Source organism: Rutidosis leptorrhynchoides, chromosome 8, assembly GCF_046630445.1.
Source record: "Rutidosis leptorrhynchoides isolate AG116_Rl617_1_P2 chromosome 8, CSIRO_AGI_Rlap_v1, whole genome shotgun sequence".
In the NCBI taxonomy this organism is placed as follows: Eukaryota; Viridiplantae; Streptophyta; class Magnoliopsida; order Asterales; family Asteraceae; genus Rutidosis; species Rutidosis leptorrhynchoides.
This window is the reverse complement of record NC_092340.1, coordinates 2,787,501-2,806,884: the sequence shown is the minus strand read 5'-3', so window position 1 is coordinate 2,806,884 and position 19,384 is coordinate 2,787,501. Positions and strand designations below refer to the sequence as shown.

Sequence of the window (19,384 nt, the reverse complement as noted above, 5' to 3'; positions counted from 1 at the left end):
TAAGGTGTTGATGAAATGCATAGAGTGAAAGCCATTTTTTTACTTTGAGTGTTATTTGGATCTGTTTCAAGGTAACAACGCGTAATTTATTTATCTGTAACAAATAAAAATCAATAACTTTATAAAAATTCGATGAAATAAGTAGTTCACATATGTAAGTTATCAAATAATGTTGTAAGATTTATCATTAAGAATGACGAAACAAAATATATTACATTCATCTTATCACAACTACAATCATGTCGATTAATTATTTTACACCAACCAACGGATCTTCGGTCCAGCGGTACCGCGGTTACACTTGTGTACTCGCAGGGCTAGAGGTCTCGGGTTCGAACCTCGTCACCCGCTCTAGGAATTGAAATATATTCCTTGAAGGTGGCCCAAAGGGAAGGTTTTACCGACCCGCTCCGGGACTAAGGTCCGGCCCGCCTGCCCCTCGGGATGGTTTAAGGGTCGGATCCTCAGAGTGTGGTTCGGGTTTCATGCCCGAAAGCGCGTGTGTGTGTGTGCAAATGATGAGTGTCGTTGAAATAAATGATACGCTGATGCAAGCTTCCTTTTCAAAAAAAAAATATTTTACACCATCATGTTATCACAATTATGGAGTAATATCATTATATCTAACTTTATCAAATTGTTGTGCTTCTATTTATAAGAATTCCAACATTTAAGATAGTATATGAAGCGATAAACTCAAGTAAAAATAATTCAAGGTTATGGAGCAATACCTGCAGCTATATAGGGAGTATGGACTAATATGTTAAAGTAACAAACTTGAGGATTTTAACTTAATCAAATAATATCAAAAAGACATCCAATTGCATCATGTGCATCAATCTGAAAAAATACTCCATACTATCCGAAGTCTGAAAGAGTAGATAATGGGTAGATGCTAGATGAGGTGGCAAACTCCTAAAGTATTATTTTTGTACTTGACCATTATAGACCAACCCTTGTCAAGACAACCAACTCCTATTGTTTTTGTACTTGACCATTATCATAGTTTGCTTAACCATCCATATTTCCATGGCCACTACCCCAACATCACCTCTACAAGAACAAAATACACATGATGATTTATCATATTGTAGATTCATAACACATAATTATTGATAGGTGAATACAGTTTAAAGTAAAACATCAATACTAAATTACGACTATTAGCCATTGAATTCTACTTTGGTATATTTAATAACGCGAACTTCATAAAAATCAAGATAACGACGCATTAGAAGCATTTCGAGATTCCTCGTCAAGTCTCAATAGTGCATGACACTAACCATAACAGTATATTGTAAATCCTTAAAGCTTTATCAAACTTGATAAACACTTGGTGTGCTTAAAAAAGGAAAAAAGAAAGACGAATTACAAAAAGGATGAAGATATTTTTAATGACGAAACAGTTTAAATTTTTTTGTGTCATATTCACAGTACTTTCGTTGCACAAAACAATCGAGAATGAATATTCAACAACATAAATTAGCAGAAATTTGATTTAAGGAAATTAAACCATACCTGGTTAGCAATAATAAGGCCCTTCTCGATGAAGGATGCATCGGTAGACCTCTTCTCACTTATAATAACTTCAAGCATAAGTACTCCAAACCCATATACATATACTCTTGTCCTCTGTGATGCTATACCACTATTGCATATACTCTGAACAAAAATCACGTACACAAATTCAAGCCAAAAGTCCAAAGCCTTCTGTCCAGATGCTTAAAGCTATTGTTCATAAGTCGATTGTCCAAATGCTTCGATTAGAAAGAGGAATATTAACCGAAGAAGAAGGCCAACCAAGAGAGATTAATATCAAGAATCTCGATTTAGCTGAAAAACAAAATCTTTTAGAAAGACTTGTCAAATTGCAAAAGAAGATAATGAGAAATTCTTGTTAAAACTCAAACATCGTATTGACCGGTAATCTCCATTATCATTATAATTCATTTCTTCTACTTTTTATGTTTTATATTTTTTTTTGTTTACTATATTCAAATAAAAACAGCGTCGGCCTTGAACTTCCAACTATAGGGGTACATTTTGAGAATTTGAACTTTGATAATGAATTATATGTTGGAGGCAGGCCACTACCTACTAATGATACCGCAGCCCGCATGCGCATGTAACATACACACGGGCATGCGCTATGGTGCGCATGCGGGGTGCTCTCATGCGGCATGCGGCATGCGGATCCGTATCTGGTCCTTTACGGCGGTTGAGCAAATATCTTTTCCATAATTATATCCGTGATTCGGGGGAGATGGTTATGGAAACGATTATCACTATCCTATGACGGTTCTAGAATTAGGGTTTGCCTATAAATACAAACCCTAATCGTCGTTAGCAACATACCACGTTACGTAGCCATCTTCTACCACACATCCTACGTAACTTACATCCTCTATCATCTTCTAAAGGTTAACAGGTGAGTTCTTTACTAACTGGTACCTACAACCTTGCTTGGGGCCTTCTGATCGACGGACGTCATCGAAGGTGGACTTAATCACTTGGCCACCCCGCCGACATCATCATGTCGGCCAGGGTTATTCACGGTAGCCGGACCGGAGAGCCACGTTCTAAGATCCTTAAACCCCTCCTTTACGTTGAGCAAGCATGTTAAGACCCCTCGGTTAAAATATGCATGATCAAGTGGTGCTTTCATTGAGAGTCGAATTAATTCAAGACTGTTTAATTGCTTTTTCTTTTAAGGTTTTGAATTGTATGACTCGTTATTTACAAAATTTTTGAATTTTTTCTTTAACAGTATCATGACTTCCGAGGAATCATCGGAACATACCCAAACAGATGTTCAGAACGCACCGTCTGGTAGTCAACATACACCGGTTATGACTACGGAGGCCGCTACTCAGGCGGGATACACGATATACCCTCCACCTATATCCGGCGAACCCTTTCAGAGGTACAAGCCGATATATTCAGACGGGGTCACACCGCCAAGAGCAAACTCACCAGTCACAACCACGCGGCTGGACTTTTCGACAGTGGATCCAAGGGTCATCTTTGCAGGCGTTGGCGGTAGAACAACGGGGCCGCATGTGGTTTGCTGCGGCCATGTACCTATTTACAGTACCACTGTTTCAATACCTCTGCATACGCAGGGCATTCAGCAGAATTCGTCATTTACACCGTTGCAACCTTGGCAACCACCGCGCCCAGTTTCACAATTTTTAACTCCTGCGGATGCGCAGGCGTTACTTAATAGTTGGGGATTTGGGGTCATCCCAGATGCGAACTCTCATTGGGCGCCGATAACAGCGCAGCAGCAAAGCACAGCGCATACAGTTGGGCTTTTAAGTGTGTATCCTCAAGTTTCGCAGATATCTGCGCCACAGGTTTCGCTTCCTTTACAGCCACCTGTGTACTCCGCGTCTTCAAGTTATCCCTCTTTTCCAACGCAGGAGCCTTGGTCATATCCGCAGACGCAGGGTCAACCTTGGCAAAATGTTCAAGGGCAGGCAAATCTTGCAAGTCAATTCATGCAGGCCGCACCTCCCGATATGGTTCACTTATTTTCACAACCTGACTTTGTTCAGGACATGATGAAGCGTTTCTTTGCAAATTTGAAAGGGGATCCTGTTAAACCACCCTTCGAGCTACCGACTACCTTTGACAAGTTTCCTCCGCATATATCCGCCTACCCGTTTCCATCAGCACCAAAGATACCTAGCACGTTGGGTACTTACAATGGCCTGACCGATCCAGATGATTTTTTACAGTGCTTCGAAGGCGCAATGCGCACTCAAGGCTGGGTGGATCCGGTTGCCTGTCAGATATTTCCTATGACACTACAGGGTATTGCTCGTGAGTGGTTTAATAAGTTGCCGGCGGGTAGTATTGCCGGGTTTATGGATCTGCGGACAAAGTTTTTACTGCAATATCAGAATCAGAGACCACGCAAGCGCACTCACATTGAATGCCATGACATCGTGCAGAAGTCCAAGGAATCTTTGGGCGAATTTCTCACAAGGTATACTAATGAGTGCCTGCGTATACCAGATCTCAAACCAGAGCAACAGATTTCCGGACTCATACATGGTATAAACTCAGAACGTCATCCAACACTGGTAAGGCGTCTGCGCCATACAGTCCCAACAACTTATGCTGAGGCGCTTAATGAATGCCACGACTATATGCGGAGTGGCGAAGATAATGACATTCCAACAGCTAGCACACGCAACGAGAGGAAGGACGATGATGATCGTTCGCGCGATCAAAATCGTGGTAACAACTCTCGCGGAAGGTATCCTAGCGGTGGTCCTATCAGGAATGATAAAGGGAAATCAAGTGGCAATTATCGAAACAATAATCAGCGCGGCATCAACAACCAGAACTATGCGCTTCTTAAAAGCTTATCCAAAACGCCCAAAGAAATTTTGGCGACGGAGCCAGTATGCGCGACCTTCGCGGTCCCAACTCCGCTTACAGAATTTGGTAAGCGGGATAAGACAAAGTATTGTGAATTTCACGATGATTACGGGCACGATACGAATAAGTGTAAAAACTTGATGGAACGGGTACTGGAGGCGCTCCGTGCGGGTAAGTTGGATCACCTCAAACCGCCAAAGAAAGATAAAGGGAAGGCCGCAGAAGAGGGGTCAAAAACTAAAACCTTCGCGTGGCAGAAAGTGGATAAGACCAAAAATGCTGATTTAACCATTAACATGGTTGATGCAGAGAAATTAGGTCAGCGAAGAAAGTATAACGATCATCAGGATTGGGAACTTCTTCCAATCACTTTCCCTCCTGTGATGACAATTGACAGGGTGAATGAACCTATCATTATCAAGTGCCGCATTCCTTCTTGCGGGGTGCAGGTCAAGCGCATGCATGTCGACACTGGGAGCGGGGTTGACATTATGTATGAGCATTGCTATCAATTTCTTCCCGCACACGTGAAGGCGCAGCTACGTCCGTCTGATATCACGCTGTCTGGTTTTTCCGGAGAAAGCTCATGGCCCGTGGGACGGATAGAGTTATTAATAGAGCTCGAAGATGACAAGAATCCGCAGTTAATAAGGAACGAATTAGTTGACTTTTATGTGGTTCGCTCGACTTCGCGATATAATGCGCTACTGGGAAGAAATTTCATACGGCGTTTTAACATTATACCTTCGGTAGTGCACGGTTTGATTAAGTTTCCTACTAAGGGAGGAGTTGCCACAATGGCGTCACATCAAAAGATTGAGATATGTGCGTCAGTTGTGCAAGTTAACATCCCTAGCGTCGGGGAGCAGATTGCAAGCAGTGCGGTCATTGCTAATCGCTTGCATCCAGATAAGCGTATAAAAATCGGCGCAGGTTTATCAGCTGAAACCAAGGCTAAGTTACATGGTATATTGTCCGCAAACGCAGATGTTTTCGCATGGAGCGAATCAGATATGACAGGTGTCCCGCGGGACATTGCGGAACATAAATTGCATGTTAATCCATCGCTCACACCTGTCAGGCAAAAGAAGCGGCATATGGCTTTAGACCGCAGTGATTGGCTATGCGCAGAAGTAGACAACCTTGTGAAAGCAAACATTCTACGCGAAGTGCGTTATCAAACATGGGTTGCCAATCCGGTGTTGGTAAAAAAGGCTGATGGTAACTGGCGAATGTGCGTTGATTTTAAAGACATTAACAAAGCATGTCCTAAAGACAATTACCCTCTCCCGGAGATAGACTGGAAGGTTGAATCTTTGTCTGGATTCAGATATAAGTGCTTTCTGGACGCATACAAAGGTTATCACCAAATTCTAATGGCTGCGGAAGACGAAGACAAGACTGCTTTTCATACGCCGCAGGGTATTTATTGTTACACAAAGATGCCTTTCGGCTTGAAGAACGCGGGCGCGACCTATCAGCGTGTAATTGACGCAGCATTCAAGCCTCAAATTGGCAGAAATCTTGAAGCGTATGTCGATGACTTGGTAATCAAAAGCAACACCGAAGAAGACATGCTCGCAGACATCCTAGAAACGTTTGCGTCCCTGCGAAGGATCAACATGAAGCTTAATCCGCTTAAATGTAGCTTTGGAGAGGAGGAAGGCAAGTTTCTAGGTCATGTGGTGACAGCGCGGGGCATCAAGGCTAATCCCAAAAAGATTGAAGCTATTGATAATTTACCATCTCCGAAAACAAAGAAAGATGTGCAGAGTCTCACTGGGAAGCTCGCAGCAATCACGCGGTTTTTGTCAAAAGCCGCAGAGCGTCAGCTACCATTCTTTAACACTTTGAAAAACTGTTTGAAGAAAAAGGATTTTGTCTGGACTCAGGAAGCAGAATCAGCCTTTCAGGAGATGAAAAAGGTGCTTGCAGAGTTACCAACACTTACTGCGCCAGTCCCTGGGGAGACGTTAACGCTGTACCTTGCGGCATCAAAGGAAGCAATCAGTTCAGTTCTCATCGCAGACCGCAAAAAGACACAAATGCCGGTCTACTTCGTAAGCAAGACGCTGACATCAAGCGAAGTAAACTACTCGCCAATAGAGAAGTTAGTATATGCGCTTGTCCATACAGCGCGGCGTTTGCGCCGATACTTTCAAGCACATCCGATTGTGGTTCTAACTGATCAGCCAATCAAACAGGTTGGTACATGATTACTTTGCGGCAATGACCGGGGTTACCGCATTGACTAACGCAATTATTTTATTTCATTTAGGTACTGTACAAGCCCGAGATTTCTGGCCGAATGGCCAAGTGGGCAGTCGAATTGGGAGAACATGAAATAAACTTTTCTTCTCGCAGTGCGGTTAAGGGCCAAATACTTGCTGACTACCTAGCAGAAATACCTGCGGATGTCGAAGCGTCAGCAGAACATCAAGATCCGCCCGCACCTGTTCTATCAACATGGGAATTATACACCGATGGTGCGTGTAGCGCATCTGGCGCAGGCGCAGGTATAATTTTGACAGGTCCAGGCGGTGAGGAACATACGTATGCACTGCGGTTTAATTTTGCTGTCACAAACAATGAAGCAGAGTATGAGGCTCTGCTAGCAGGTATGCGCATCGCGCATAAGCTAAATGTTAAAATCTTGCACGCTTACGTGGATTCAAAGCTAGTATGCAATCAAGTCTGCGGAGACTTCGAAGCGCACGACATTGCTATGCAGCAATATTTATCGCTTGTTCATAATCTCGCTGACCAGTTCGAGGCTTTTCAAATCTCGCACGTAATGCGGGGGCAAAATAAGAAGGCGGATGCGCTAAGCAAACTAGCTGCCTTGGCTTTCGATCATATGGGTAAGAAAATTCTAATAGAGGAACTCAACGCAAAATCTATTGTCATGATGCCTCTAGTGGCACCGGTTGAGGAATCAAGCCCAACGTGGATGACGCCCATCATCGCTTTTTTACGGGACGGCACTTCACCCGCGGACTCCTCTGATGCGAAGAAAGTCCGCACAAAGGCACCGCTTTATGCCCTTGAGGGTGACGTCTTGTATCGAAAAAACTATTTGGGACCGCATTTAAGGTGCATAGGTCCGAAAGAGGCAGAGGAAGTTATACGCGAGGTGCATGAGGGTGCATGCGCCCTTCATTCGGGACACAGGTCCATTGTGTCAAAAATCATGCGGTTAGGTTATTATTGGCCTACTATGTACGCAGACACCGCGCGTATTGTCAAGCAATGCGAATCATGCCAAATACATGCACCTATCAGCAGGGCACCTGCGCATCCAATGATACCGGTCTCCTCACCATGGCCATTCTGCAAATGGGCGATCGACATAGTCGGACCATTCCCCAAAGGCCAAGGTAATATTGCCATTCATTTGCTAAATATGCTACTTACGTCATTATCTTACGCATACTCTGCACACGCAGGAAATGTCAAATTCTTAATTGTTGCAATCGATTACTTCACGAAGTGGGTCGAAGCGAAACCGCTGGCAACAATTTCGGGGAAAAGAGTGCGGAATTTTGTATGGGAAGACATTGTCTGTCGATTCGGCATACCCAATGAAATTGTTAGTGATAACGGTACACAATTTGCCGGCGATCCTTTTCGCAGTTGGTGTGCGGAGCTTAATATTAAGCAAACTTTTACTTCAGTTGCGCATCCGCAGGCGAATGGCCAGTGCGAAGTTACCAACCGAGATATAGTTGCTGGAATCAAGGCAAGGTTGGGTCATGACCGCGTTGGTTGGGTGGATGAGCTTCCAAAGGTTTTATGGGCGCATAGAACCACACCCAAAGCAAGCACTGGTGAGACTCCGTTTAGTTTGGTTTATGGGTCAGAAGCTGTTGTACCCGCAGAGATTGGGGTACCAACGTTCCGCATACAAAACTTTGATGAGCAAAATAACTCTGAAGCTCTGCGGGAAAATCTTAATCTGCTTGAAGAACGCAGACTCTCTGCGGCTGTTAACGAAGCAAATAACAAGCAGAAAATCGCAAAGTATTACAATCAGCGTGTGCGTTCACGCACTTATAAGTGCGGTGATTTGGTTTGGCGCCAGAACGATGCAAGTCATGCGGAAGATACTGGGAAACTGGGACCTCGTTGGGAGGGCCCATACAGGGTAGCAAAAGCAAGCAACACCGGGGCATACCATCTAGAGACATTAGATGGCAAACCTGTGAAACGCACTTGGCATGCGACGTTATTGAAAAAATGTTACATGTAGCTAGATGGACTTGATCACTCCAATTTGTTTAGCACATTATTTTATTTTTCATCCTTTCGGATATGTCGCAGTTGTAATCATAATTAATGCCAAATAAAAATAATTACATGCGCATACTTTCGTTGTCCATTTATATTTTTTGTATGCGATTCCTGCCTACTTAAGGGGTGTCCTCTAGCCCCCGTGCGGCAGAAGCCTGTTTGGTTACAAGGCTAGACAATAACGGCAGGCGAAGGGAATTGGTTTTCCCCTAGCCAAGCGCCACGCAGACTAGATGGCTGCAAAGTCGACTTTAAATATACAAGCATTGGTTTGCTTGTGCGTAATCGCTCTCGCATTGGTTTGCTTGAGGAACTCCTAAGCATAAAAACATTGGTTTGTTTTTAGTTGCGTTTGCTTACCATACAACTAATAGTGCACCTCTAGTACATGACAAAGCAATAGCGCAGTAGCTTTTGAGTCTAAATTATTACAGGTAAGTTAAAATATTGGTTTATTTTACGCAGTACCATCCGCATACGCATAAGTTGTGGTTAACTATGCGCATGTGCATGCGGTTCATAATTTGTTTTGATTCGCGATATATAAACAAGGACATCACGCATGCATAACAGACAAACATATATACACATCCAAATAAATTATTACATAAGTAATTGTTTCACATGCCTGCCCAACATGGGACTTAGGGCTCCAAAATACATTTACAATTACCTGCCTGAGATTAAGGCTTACGGCACAAACTACTCTAGTAATCCTCCTTCAAAAACCCATCAAGCGGCATCGTCGGGTCAGCCGCAAACGCATTGATCAAAGGGATAGGGATGGACTTGATTGCCTCTTCCGCCTCCAGCAGCGCCGCGGCCGTTCCCTCCTTTAATTTCTTTTGGACAATGTCGGGGAACGGTGGAGTTAGGCCGCATGCCTGGATCACGTCCCGCACAGCCTTGTTCACCTCATGGTCCTTGACCGCATCGACATAGGCATTAAACCGGTCGGACACGGGCTCGGAGTCCATCACTTTCTGCGCAATTGCGGGAAGTGCGGTGCGCAGCATTGTCATATCTGCCTCGGCCAGCTCGCGGTTGGTAACCGCATCGTCCCTCTCCCTCGTGACCTTTTCCAACTCCAGCCTCACTCGCTCAGTTTCCCCCTTCGCCTGATCAACCGCACCCACAAGCTCATGATTCTTTTTTCTTTCTTGAATCAAGAGGGTCTTGGTTTCGGCCGCAGTCAATTCAACAGCTTTGCGGGCCTCCTCAGCAGCGTCCCTGTCCTTCTTTGCCTGATCTACACCTGCCTGCAGCAAACCCAACTCCACCTCTTTGCGCAGTGCAACATCGTATAGGCTGGAGGATCGACGGGCTTGATCCGCAAACATCCCAAAGAATACCAGCCCGTTCTGGACAAAGGCGTTGAGCGCCTGCCTAAACGGCAGCGCGGCCAGTTGCTCGCGGAACTCTGCTGGGAAGATTTGCTGCAAGAATGCAGATTGCTCCGCAGCATTTTCTGCAGAGGACTGGCAAAGTTGGCGGAGGTTGGCAACACGGAAGCTGCCTTGCGGAGGAGGTAATGTAGACTCAGACTCGACGGGGATCGCCTTGTCTTTGGATGTGGCAGTGGCCTGCAGCTCGGGGTTGACCCGCGGTGTTGTTGGCTGCGTCTCCTCCACATGCTCTGCAAAATACTCAGATTAGTACGCAGATTTTTCTACGCGGTATACATGCGAAAAAATAAACGCTCACCATTAATGGGGGGAGGTAGGTCTGCGGACCGCGGCTCGATGGCAACAAAATTGTCGTTGCGCATATCCTCCAGCTGCTTAGGAGTCTTCTTCTTCTTCTTCTGAGCCTCGGACGTCCCAGCCGCCTTGCGTTTATTGCCTGACTCCGCCGGCGTTTCCTCCACATGTTCGCTAGCAGCTGCCTGCTCTAACTGTTTGTCCACATCCTGCTTGCGGAAAGAGATCCCAGCAATCTCCTCCGCGGTAAGCACCTTCTTCATCCTCATCTCTGCAAACAATAAACGCCTGCGTTAGAAAATATACAAAAATTTATGTAAGTACGCGTTTATGCTATTCCTACCCTTTCCATCGGGGCCAACTATGGCCGGCCGCACATCCTCCCAAGGCCAATACGCGGAGATCTTCCCCAACCGCAGCATAACATTACCATACGAACGGTGCGCCAGTTGTGCGTTGACGCACTGCTTCAACAACCTTTTCTCCTCGTCATCCAACGCTGGCATCTTGTTCACATCTTTTTCTACCTTCTCGCACCAAATGAGCGTCTGCGGGAAGCCAGTGCCTACTACGGTCTGGTCGACGAAGAAAAAAGTTTCTTTCCAACTTCCCGCATTCGATTTCGGGGTTTTTGTGAAATTTTGGCGTGCGAAGAAGGTGAACCAAGATTTATGGTGGTTGGCTAAGCGGAATAGGTGGCAAAAAACCTTCACCAATGGTACTGTGTCGAGTGCAACACACCACATCTCGAATAGAACGATTTTGCCTATAGCATACGGGTGCAATTGCCCTAGCCCTACTTTGAAATGATCTAGTACGCCTAAAAAGAAGTCGGTGGGTGGAACCCTAAAATTACCATGCTTAAAAGCATGTTCGTAGATCGCCACCTTATTCTCTGGTGGCTGATGGGCTCGCTGGCTAGGCAGTGGTGGTACCGGATTGTAACCCGCAAGAGGGGGGTATTGCTTAACTAAGTGGTCGATGTTTTTCTGGCCTATGTTGGACTCTACATTCTCTACGAAAGTTTCATTAGCTTTGGTCATTTTTAGATGAATGGAGAACGACTGACCTTTAAATGACGATCGGAATATGACGGAGTTGATCGGAATTGATAGGATTTGAAGGCGAGAGCGTATTTGGGAAGCTTGAAACCGGAAAAGTGAAAATGTGTGTGATTTGGGGCTATTTATAGGCAAGATTGGGGGAGCGTGGGTTGGAATGGTGTTATCGTGGCCATACACGTGTAATGCAATCGACGGGTAGAATTTGCTGATCGCGCGTGGTGTCAGTTAAGAATGATTACAAACACGCGCGTGGTTCGCACGCGCCTGCGGCATTGTTACTTTATGTCTTGTCAGCCGAATGGGCTTCTGCGATTGTGACAGGCATCGAGGCGCACGCGAGGACATTAAATGCTCGTCGTCCTTTTGTTTTCTCTTTTTCGCTTAATAGTTTGATATCATATGACTTGCGTCATATAACATCAAACTGGGGGGACTTAATGATACCGCAGCCCGCATGCGCATGTAACATACACACGGGCATGCGCTATGGTGCGCATGCGGGGTGCTCTCATGCGGCATGCGGCATGCGGATCCGTATCTGGTCCTTTACGGCGGTTGAGCAAATATCTTTTCCATAATTATATCCGTGATTCGGGGGAGATGGTTATGGAAACGATTATCACTATCCTATGACGGTTCTAGAATTAGGGTTTGCCTATAAATACAAACCCTAATCGTCGTTAGCAACATACCACGTTACGTAGCCATCTTCTACCACACATCCTACGTAACTTACATCCTCTATCATCTTCTAAAGGTTAACAGGTGAGTTCTTTACTAACTGGTACCTACAACCTTGCTTGGGGCCTTCTGATCGACGGACGTCATCGAAGGTGGACTTAATCACTTGGCCACCCCGCCGACATCATCATGTCGGCCAGGGTTATTCACGGTAGCCGGACCGGAGAGCCACGTTCTAAGATCCTTAAACCCCTCCTTTACGTTGAGCAAGCATGTTAAGACCCCTCGGTTAAAATATGCATGATCACCTACAATTATCATCTTAAAGGTTGTTGTATATATTTTCAGTTTATGCCCCTAAATTTCAGCCGATAATATGTTACTATAAGGTAGTTTACCTGAATGGAAAAAATCTATGCCTGCTCGACCCTCTAAAACGCGGAGGACCTTCTGGAGTTTTTGTACATTATTTCACACGGTTAAAACAATCAGCTAGATATGAACCTTGTTGAGCAATGAGCAGCAACCTGTAACATTGTCACTTCACAATGCGGGTGAATTCTATTAATTTATTGGTGGCGCAACAACATGCGGTGTGATATCATACCTGAGTTGTTGCTTTTAGATTCTTCATCTAATAATTTACTTGAGATAAACCTAATTTAAATTCTTCAACACTCAGTTCAACCAATTCATGTACCTGAAATGTGAGAGAATACGTGACAGAGTGTCAAAATGAGCTTGGGTCAGATTGAGTATTACATTAGAATTAACAGAATGAGTTACCTTCTAGTGGATGTTGCACCACAACTCACATAAGATGATCTCTTGAGTTGAAAACCATAAACCATTTTGAGAACATGAACACGCAAAAAATGAATCAAACACCTAACTAAACAATAATCACATGTTAATATAACGAATGATATTATTACCAGCCATAACGATCACAGAACTAATCCACAACACTCATTCAGCAACACAAAGTAGATCTGATGCATCAACTGCAACAAAGTAAACTACATTTCCTTAGATCATGTGGGTCGTTTGATTTTGAGTGGTAAACTGAGCAAGCAAGATTGTTTCTTCTGGCGAACTGCAATAAATACCAAATAACAGTATAAAAACCCATTTTATTTTTCAGAACAAATTATTTTAAGTGTCATCGACCAAAAAGGTCTTGATGTAGTCTCTTGGCTGTTAGATCACACAAGCATTTGAAATACACAAAGTTTTTAATAATATTAAAGAAGACACACAGTTATTGTAAGACTCAAGTCTTATTCTCAATTCTCAAAGGAACACCCAACCTTACCTTTGACGGAACCTTTCTAACTCCCGAGGGTTAGTCACTAAAACTTGAACCCCAATTGCATTTTTGTATTTTGAAGATTAAAGTTGAGACACACAATCCTTGCAGGAGAAACTTCATTGGCATTCCTTGTGTTGCAAGCCCGGTATTAAGAGCATAACCTTTCATCAAGTAGCTTTCTTTAGCACTTTACAATGAGCTTTAAAGATATTAATTCCCTATTAAGCAAAAAGTCAGAAATGATTAAAGAAAAATATGCTAACAGTTATATTAACAACAAACCTTGATTGGATATTAGATTTCACCTCGCACATTTGTCACTTTTTCATATATTCCTTAACTGTAAGTAACATTTTCTGCTGGGATTACATTATATTTTGAATAACTTTCTTCAAAACAAATACGTGTAAAGACCATTGTAAAGTTGGATTACCCTAAATGAGCAAAAAACTGATACATCATCAGTACAGATGAATTAAATTCACAAATTGACTAATGATCACAAAATTAATTCATATGAATTCTTCGCATGATGTAGAAACAATCACACTTCAAAACATGAATATACTTAGACGAAAATATAACATAGCTAATAAGGTTTTGTGATTAGAAAAGTGATCACCTTTGCATATATAGACTTGATTTCCTCTTAAGACGATTACATTCATTTTCGATGCCTAAATCAGGTGCTTTTATTCATGAAAATTATTCATAAAAACCTATATGAACCTTCTAACACCAGTTATTAAACCTTCTAACTCATTATTCAAAATATCATAATGCTAGGAAATATAAGATTTTGTATCCATATTTGAGACAACGTGTGTTTACAAAAGATTAATTCTTCGGCAAAAGGTGACCCGAATCATAGCAACCTGAGCCTTTACCATAACATGAACTCATACGAACACATTGTGTAGGTTCTTTCACCACATACCATACATGATAAGTGGAATTATTTGATGTGCAAAACAGAGTATATTAATTAAAAGCAATGAATATTTATTGTATAAGCTGCCACCATGTGATTTATTTAATGTATCTTCATTCTCCAAGGACGGTTATCGTATATTGAGAAACTTATTTCAATACGGTTTATTCAAGATAAGGAGTTAACAAAAAAATCAAATGTGTACCTTTGATGTAAAACTTGCAACCCATTTTACTTCAACCTGATCTACCATCTTCAATCACCATTATAGTTCAATAGCTGATACATGATAAGTGGGATTATTTGATGTGCAAAATAGAGTATATACTAATTAAAAGCAATGAATATTTATTGAATAGGGTTTATTCAAGATTAGGAGTTTAACAAAGAAATTAAATGTGCACCTTTGATATAAAACCTGCAACCCATTTTCCAAATAGTAGACATAAAAATCATGAATAATTTCACAATTTAATCAAATAACCAAAAACTAAAAGATGGACATTAATTACCTGATAATGGAGTCGATATGTGTAACCTGATAATGGAGTCGATGAGGTAAAATTAGGGTTATTTTGAAATGTTGTGAGAGAATGAAATCTGAATCTCCAATTATGTGAAGACCCGGAAACTTCCGACCAAATTTAAATTTAATCTTTATATGCTAACGACACGATAAGCAAAGTCTATAATGTTGAGTCTCGAAAACTTTGAAACTATGTTCATGTATTCAATTACCATTCGACCATTACTGACGATTCACGAACAATTAAGTTACAAATAAATATATATAGATACATAAATAAGAGTGTATATATATATATATATATATATATATATATATATATATATATATATATATATATATATATATATATATATATATATATATATATATATAAACAAAAGTATATATGTATAAATAATAATGTGAAATAATAAAATGTAAATTAATCAGTAGAATTAAATATGTAAAATAATATACAGAGTAATTAAGCTATCATTAAAATAAATATATGTTCATAAATAATTTCTATACATAATTAATATTATATATTGTAATATATATATATATATATATATATATATATATATATATATATATATATATATATATAATATAAATATTAAATATTCAAATATGTTACTACATAATATAAGCGTTACATAATTAATAATATGTAATACTAAATTTAATTTCAAGTTGAAATATAGTTGTTATATAGTTTATTACTGTTATTATTATTAAAATAAATATTAATATTAATACTATTATATATATGAAATGAGATACATTTAATTTACTATGTTATAACTAATATTATTGATATCATTACTAATAAAATTATTATTATAACTAGAATTAAAAATTCTAATTTTTGTTATTATTGTGATTAATATTATTTTTATAAGTATTATTACCTTATCATTAAAAATTGTTATTTTCATAATTAATATAAATTATTATTATTATTATTATTATTATTATTATTATTATTATTATTATTATTATTATTATTATTATTATTATTATTATTATTATTATTATTATGGTTATCGTTAATATTAGTAGTGTTTCTATTAGTAATATTATTAGTGTTTTTATTATTAATAATATTAAATATTAATAGAATTATAAAATTTAACATATTATTATATTTAATATAATTATTAATTATAATTATTAAACATAATATATATATATATATATATATATATATATATATATATATATATATATATATATATATATATATATATATATATATATATATATATATAAGACTAAAACGCGTATTATGTCATTGCCTTATTACTTATTTTTTATTTTTATTTTTTTTTCTCCCTTCTGTTCCTCTCGTGAGTCTGTGACGACTTCCATCCACACCAAAACAAAATTTCTTTTAATTATTTTTGATAATTCATTCGATCAATGGATGATATGTACAACCTGCCATTCGTAAAAATCAGAGCACATATTTTTTTTTTAAAACCCATCGGTACCTCTATAGGATACACTTTTTGGCAAAAATCAAAAATCGAACCAATCTTCAAAATCCAGTAATGCAGTTTTGTTAACATTCTTTTACTCAAACTCACTGCAAAAATTGGGGTTTCAATTCCTTCTGTCGATCTCTAATTTTGAAGACAAACTTAAATTTCAAAAAGTCAAAAGCCGTGTTCATCGTAAAATTCGTAGTCTTTTCGGTGTTTCTTGTTAAATTAATGATTCCATTAGTTTATATGAACGATTTACAAACTATTTCGTGTTTTAATCTAAGTCCAATACGTTCTTAAAATGGAATTCATATTTTTTTTATTAATAGCGTCGGCAGCAGCAGTTAATACTATATATTTTTTATTTTTAATTTCTTTTTAAATATACAAATAAATGATAGTGATTGTTTATAAGTATGAGAAGTATCAAAAATCTTTGTTTGAATTGAAATGTGGTTTGGTCGATTGGTTTGATATTGATGAAGAAGATGATGAATAAAAGAAAAGGGATATATTTATTTTTGGTTAGTGTAATATCAGAAAAACGAATTTGGTAGAAGGGTTATGAGTGTTAGGAAGGAGCGAGAGGTCTCGGGTTCGATCCCGGTCCGGGGCATTTCTTTTTACAAAAAACTTTTAAAGGGTATATTTTTATTACTTTTATTTCAATTATTATTATTACTATTATGATTATTAGTATTATTGTTATTACCATGATTATTATTATTGTTGTTGTTGTTATTAATATTGTTGTTATAAGAATTATAATAAATATTAGTATCATTATAGTTATAAGTATTATAACAATTAATATTATTATAATAAGCATGATTAATGTTATTATTATTATTAATTTATCATTTTAGTATTATTATCATGATTGAAATAATTGTTATTAGTAATATTATTATGACTATCAATATAATAATTATTATTAGAAATTATGATTTTAAGTATTATTATGATTACCATTATTATTATCGTTATTAATATTATTATTATCATTATTGTTAAGTTACGTATTATTATAGCTATCATACTAAATTTATTATTATCATTAAAAATTAGTATTATCATTATATTTACAAATGTTATTATCATTACTATCATTGTTATTAATATAAGTGACATTATTAATATTACAATTATTATTATTAAAATGATTATCATTATCAATATGGTTATTATTATTATTATGGTTAAGTAAATTATTAGTAATACTATAATAATGCAAATACATATTATTAACATTAAAATGAGTATTATTAACATAACTATAAATATTATTATCATCATTAATATTAATATTAGGATTATTATTATTATTGTTACTAATAACATTATTATAAGTATTAGTATTTATATTATCATTATCATTAGTATTATTATTATGTAATTACTAACATCATTATCATAATTAGCATTAACAGTAAAATTAATATTTTTATATATCATTATTATTATCACTAAACATTATAATTTTTCTTAAGAAAACTAAAGTATTACAATTATTACCATATTTAATATTATCTTAATATTGTTATAATTACTATTTTCATTAGTAAACAAATGATATATAAATTTATATAAATATATTTAATACATATAACATAACAAAATTTATATACAAAATGAATATAGGAAACATATACATATTACTAATATAAAGATGATATAACTAATAAATTCACATAAATATAATTGTTCGATTGCAAATATGTGTATTAATATGCATACAAATGATATAGGTTCTTGAATCCGAGGCTAACCCTACACTTGTTCAATGTCATCATATGTATTTTTACTACAAAATACAGTATTGTGAGTTTCATTTGCTCCCCTTTTAAATGCTTTTGCAATATATATTTTTGGGACTGAGAATACATGCGCTGATTTTATAACTGTTTTATGAAATAGACACAAGTAATTGAAACTACATTCTATGGTTGAATTGTTATACCGGATATCGCCCTTATTGAACTTGGTAGCCTAAGAATTGGTGTTTATTATAATTGCCACCAATTGACGCGAATCCTAAAGATAGATCTATGGGCTTTGACACGCCCCAGTAAAAGAATTTGAACTGATTTAGTACTTCGATATTTATATATGGGGATATTCTAGATGTATTTTGTTAATGTCGGTTACCAGGTGTTCAATCCATATGAATGAATTTTAAACACTTGCGAGTGTATGATTATTGAATAAAGGAAATCTTGTGGTCTATTAAAATTATGAAAATGATTGATTACGATAAACTAATGAACTCACCAACCTTTTGGTTGACACTTTAAAGCATGTTTATTCTCAGGTATGAAAGAAATCTTCCGCTGTGCATTTGCTCATTTTAGAGATATTACTTGGAGTCATTCATGACATATTTCAAAAGACGTTGCATTCGAGTCGTTGAGTTCATTAAGATTATTATTAAGTCAATTATAGTTGGATGTATTATAAAATGGTATGCATGCCGTCAACTTTCATTGAAATGAAAGTTTGTCTTTTAAAAACGAATGCAATGTTTGTAAAATGTATCATATAGAGGTCAAGTACCTCGCGATGTAATCAACTATTGTGAATTGTTTATATTGTATATGAATGGGTCCCTTCAGTTGGTATCAGAGCTGGTATAACCGCGTCCATGTGTGGCGGGTTAGTCGTAAAGGAGGTTCTTACAGTGTGACCTGTGGCGAAGCATTGGCTCTTACTCCTTTCGATCTCTTATGAGTGTTGGCAGTAGCCGAGAGGCAGGCTCTAAAATCAGTATCTGAGGTACACTCAGTGGTCACCAGGCGGTTAGCTGGGAAGGCACTGGGTGGGATGGTGGTTGTCCCTACTGTATCTACAGTTGGTATCAGAGCAGTGGTCTTAGCGAACCAGGTCTGCATTAGTATGTCTAACTGATAAGTCGTTAGGATGCATTAGTAAGTCTGGACTTCGACCGTGTCTGCATGTCAAAAGTTTTGCTTTTCATTTTTGTCAGAAATTACCTACTTATCATTCTTAGTCTAGACACATC

The 19,384-nt window shown here is 38.4% G+C and overlaps 1 long non-coding RNA gene across 3 annotated transcripts; it reads right to left on the bottom strand.

Moving 5' to 3' along the window:
- Positions 1-727: 727 nt before the first annotated feature.
- LOC139862153 (uncharacterized) lies at positions 728-14,736 on the bottom strand. 3 transcript variants are annotated; one of them, XR_011764063.1, is made up of 8 exons: positions 14,573-14,736; positions 13,440-13,654; positions 13,060-13,220; positions 12,911-12,951; positions 12,732-12,824; positions 12,523-12,651; positions 1,519-1,833; positions 728-1,053 (listed from the first exon to the last, which is right to left on the bottom strand). It is a non-coding gene; the product is annotated as an uncharacterized lncRNA (long non-coding RNA). The 3 variants fall into 3 exon arrangements; XR_011764064.1 differs by lacking the exon at positions 14,573-14,736 and having other exon boundaries at positions 1,519-2,094; positions 12,433-12,651; positions 13,440-13,975; XR_011764062.1 differs by lacking the exon at positions 14,573-14,736 and having other exon boundaries at positions 13,440-13,975.
- Positions 14,737-19,384: the final 4,648 nt, after the last annotated feature.